The sequence below is a fragment of the Vigna unguiculata genome, unplaced genomic scaffold (genome assembly GCF_004118075.2).
Source record: "Vigna unguiculata cultivar IT97K-499-35 unplaced genomic scaffold, ASM411807v1 contig_310, whole genome shotgun sequence".
NCBI lineage: Eukaryota > Viridiplantae > Streptophyta > Magnoliopsida > Fabales > Fabaceae > Vigna > Vigna unguiculata.
In genome coordinates, this window is record NW_021011017.1 from 17,501 (window position 1) to 22,500 (window position 5,000).

Sequence of the window (5,000 nt, forward strand, 5' to 3'; positions counted from 1 at the left end):
TGTGAAAAAATGAAATTCGTGGTTTTTGAGATGTGAGGGTTGGAAGGCCTCCAAATGCCCCAAATGAATACCATGAAATTCTTGGTGCACGAAAGTTTTGAGTTCGGAGGGTTTTGCACATGGCCAAGTTGGTCGGTGCACCGCGGCATAGCTAGATGGCTTGGTGGGAGTTTTGTGAAAAAATGAAATTCGTGGTTTTTGAGATGTGAGGGTTGGAATGGCCTCCAAATGCCCCCAAATGAATACCATGAAATTCTTGGTGCACGAAAGTTTTGAGTTCGGAGGGTTTTGCACATGGCCAAGTTGGTCGGTGCACCGCGGCATAGCTAGATGGCTTGGTGGGAGTTTTGTGAAAAAATGAAATTCGTGGTTTTTGAGATGTGAGGGTTGGAATGGCCTCCAAATGCCCCAAATGAATACCATGAAATTCTTGGTGCACGAAAGTTTTGAGTTCGGAGGGTTTTGCACATGGCCAAGTTGGTCGGTGCACCGCGGCATAGCTAGATGGCTTGTGTGGAGTTTTGTGAAAAAATGAAATTCGTGGTTTTTGAGATGTGAGGGTTGGAAGGCCTCCAAATGCCCCAAATGAATACCATGAAATTCTTGGTGCACGAAAGTTTTGAGTTCGGAGGGTTTTGCACATGGCCAAGTTGGTCGGTGCACCGCGGCATAGCTAGATGGCTTGGTGGGAGTTTTGTGAAAAAATGAAATTCGTGGTTTTTGAGATGTGAGGGTTGGAATGGCCTCCAAATGCCCCAAATGAATACCATGAAATTCTTGGTGCACGAAAGTTTTGAGTTCGGAGGGTTTTGCACATGGCCAAGTTGGTCGGTGCACCGCGGCATAGCTAGATGGCTTGGTGGAGTTTTGTGAAAAAATGAAATTCGTGGTTTTTGAGATGTGAGGGTTGGAAGGCCTCCAAATGCCCCCAAATGAATACCATGAAATTCTTGGTGCACGAAAGTTTTGAGTTCGGAGGGTTTTGCACATGGCCAAGTTGGTCGGTGCACCGCGGCATAGCTAGATGGCTTGGTGGGAGTTTTGTGAAAAAATGAAATTCGTGGTTTTTGAGATGTGAGGGTTGGAATGGCCTCCAAATGCCCCAAATGAATACCATGAAATTCTTGGTGCACGAAAGTTTTGAGTTCGGAGGGTTTTGCACATGGCCAAGTTGGTCGGTGCACCGCGGCATAGCTAGATGGCTTGGTGGGAGTTTTGTGAAAAAATGAAATTCGTGGTTTTTGAGATGTGAGGGTTGGAATGGCCTCCAAATGCCCCAAATGAATACCATGAAATTCTTGGTGCACGAAAGTTTTGAGTTCGGAGGGTTTTGCACATGGCCAAGTTGGTCGGTGCACCGCGGCATAGCTAGATGGCTTGGTGGGAGTTTTGTGAAAAAATGAAATTCGTGGTTTTTGAGATGTGAGGGTTGGAATGGCCTCCAAATGCCCCCAAATGAATACCATGAAATTCTTGGTGCACGAAAGTTTTGAGTTCGGAGGGTTTTGCACATGGCCAAGTGGTCGGTGCACCGCGGCATAGCTAGAAGGCTTGGTGGGAGTTTTGTGAAAAAATGAAATTCGTGGTTTTTGAGATGTGAGGGTTGGAATGGCCTCCAAATGCCCCAAATGAATACCATGAAATTCTTGGTGCACGAAAGTTTTGAGTTCGGAGGGTTTTGCACATGGCCAAGTGGTCGGTGCACCGCGGCATAGCTAGATGGCTTGGTGGGAGTTTTGTGAAAAAATGAAATTCGTGGTTTTTGAGATGTGAGGGTTGGAAAGGCCTCCAAATGCCCCAAATGAATACCATGAAATTCTTGGTGCACGAAAGTTTTGAGTTCGGAGGGTTTTGCACATGGCCAAGTGGTCGGTGCACCGCGGCATAGCTAGATGGCTTGGTGGGAGTTTTGTGAAAAAATGAAATTCGTGGTTTTTGAGATGTGAGGGTTGGAAGGCCTCCAAATGCCCCAAATGAATACCATGAAATTCTTGGTGCACGAAAGTTTTGAGTTCGGAGGGTTTTGCACATGGCCAAGTTGGTCGGTGCACCGCGGCATAGCTAGATGGCTTGGTGGGAGTTTTGTGAAAAAATGAAATTCGTGGTTTTTGAGATGTGAGGGTTGGAATGGCCTCCAAATGCCCCAAATGAATACCATGAAATTCTTGGTGCACGAAAGTTTTGAGTTCGGAGGGTTTTGCACATGGCCAAGTGGTCGGTGCACCGCGGCATAGCTAGATGGCTTGTGGGAGTTTTGTGAAAAAATGAAATTCGTGGTTTTTGAGATGTGAGGGTTGGAAGGCCTCCAAATGCCCCAAATGAATACCATGAAATTCTTGGTGCACGAAAGTTTTGAGTTCGGAGGGTTTTGCACATGGCCAAGTTGGCGGTGCACCGCGGCATAGCTAGATGGCTTGGTGGGAGTTTGTGAAAAAATGAAATTCGTGGTTTTTGAGATGTGAGGGTTGGAAGGCCTCCAAATGCCCCAAATGATACCATGAAATTCTTGGTGCACGAAAGTTTTGAGTTCGGAGGGTTTTGCACATGGCCAAGGTGGCGGTGCACCGCGGCATAGCTAAAGGCTTGGTGGGAGTTTTGTGAAAAAATGAAATTCGTGGTTTTTGAGATGTGAGGGTTGGAATGGCCTCCAAATGCCCCCAAATGAATACCATGAAATTCTTGGTGCACGAAAGTTTTGAGTTCGGAGGGTTTTGCACATGGCCAAGTGGTCGGTGCACCGCGGCATAGCTAGAGGCTTGGTGGGAGTTTGTGAAAAAATGAAATTCGTGGTTTTTGAGATGTGAGGGTTGGAAGGCCTCCAAATGCCCCAAATGAATACCATGAAATTTGGTGCACGAAAGTTTTGAGTTCGGAGGGTTTTGCACATGGCCAAGGTTGGCGGTGCACCACGGCATAGCTAGATGGCTTGGTGGGGAGATTTGTGAAAAAATGAAATTCGTGGTTTTTGAGATGTGAGGGTTGGAAAGGCCTCCAAATGCCCCCAAATGAGTACTGTAAAAGTGTTGGTGCACAAAAGTTTTGAATTGGATGCATTTTGCACTTGGCCAAGTTGGTCGGTGCACCGCGACTAGATAGCTTGGTGCCAAAATTTGTCAAATTTAAGACCTTGGCCAAACTGAATGAAATTTTGTGGGGAGGTTCCTGATATTGTTTAGTGGTGGACTGGAAAAAATGAGGTCGAAATTCGAAGTCTACATGTGCTTTTCTATTTTTCCCGATTTTACACATACCCGGTAAGTAAAAAAAATAAAAAAAATAGTTCCCCTTCGAGAAAAATTATGAAATTTGGTGAGCAAGGAGATACCATTATTCTACGAATTACTGCAAAAAATCGCATCAAAATTCGAAGTATAGCCCGAGATATGGACTTATGTCTGCTCAAAAAAAGTGTATCTACTTGTACAATTTTGCCTTTTGCATATTAACCTCTTATAGGGGGGGAGTGCTCCTTGAGCCGGCCAGCTCCACACTGGCAGGTTTTAAAGGGAGCTTGATGAGGCCTCCCCCCTCACGTGGTGCGTGCGTTAGCATGTTTATCATGGCACAACTAGCCTCTTCATAGTTGTTGAGCTTTATTAATACCAACACACGGTCGTCACTGATCGTTGGTTAGCTCGGCAGCTAGTCCCTCGGATATTGTGGAAAGTTATTTTCATGCCTAGCGATGCTTGACCCTGCGTCACTTGATGTTTCCATTTGCTTGCTTGCCCATGGTAGGTGGGGGGTGGACCGTCTTGTGGTGTGGTGTCTTGCGAACGTGAGGGTGTGTGAGTTGTAATCGAGATGCACTTGCTGGCTGGCTCCATGCCTTGCGTATCGAACGGTCAAGCATGCATCTCTTCCATTTTCACCCGTTGCCTTGGGTGATATTGGTTGATCAGTCCCTGTGTTGCCTACCCACTAGACGGTACTTCTGTGGTTGCTTCGAATTCTATCTTTCCATCACGAAGAGGTGTTGGAGGATCCTAATGTCACGCACGTGTTCCATCTAGTGAAACATCTCAGTGATGCACGTGTTGTGGCTAGTTCTTTTGGATGCGGTGCATTATATGAACTCGGGTTTACTTTAGCGACCCAGTCAACATAATTCGGTTGTGTCCCTTGATTGAGACGTTGTCCTTGAACTTGTTGTGAACAATATCGTTCTTCCACAACCCGTCGTCTTGAGTGCGATGGAAGGCAAATAAGATGTGCTTTGGCATGTCATGCACGTACTCGATTGCGGGAAGTGTGAGAAAGTGTTGTTGACAACCCGTGGGAAATGGAATGTGGCAAATCGTGATGAGCTCTTCGTGGATCTGCGAAGAAGACGACCTTTGGGCCTGTTGGAAACGAGGGAGGCGATGTTGAACTGCGAAGAAGATGGACTTTTGGGTTGTTTGAATCAATGGGAGGCCACGCGAGAACTCCGAATACTATGGACTCTTGGGTTGTTGGAAGCAACGGGAGGCCCCGCTAGAACTCCGAATACTACGGACTCTTGGGTTGTTGGAAGCAAGGGGAGGCCCCGCTAGAACTCCGAATACTATGGACTCTTGGGTTGTTGGAAGCAAGGGGAGGTCCCGCTAGAACTCCGAATACTACGGACTCTTGGGTTGTTGGAAGCAAGGGGAGGCCCCGCTAGAACTCCGAATACTATGGACTCTTGGGTTGTTGGAAGCAAGGGGAGGCCCCGCTAGAACTCCGAATACTATGGACTCTTGGGTTGTTGGCAACGACAACTTGGGGGGATGACACTGGAAAAGAGTGAACTAGGCCAAACTGCGAACAAGGCAACTTGGGGGGATGACACTGGAAAAGAGTGAACTAGGCCAAACTGCGAACAAGGCAACTTGGGGGGATGATGCTGGAAAAGAGTGAACTAGACCGAACTGCGAACAAGGCAACTTGGGGGGATGACGCTGGAAAAGAGTGAACTAGGCCGAACTGCGAACAAGACAACTTGGGGGGATGATGCTGGAAAAGAGTGAACTAGGCCG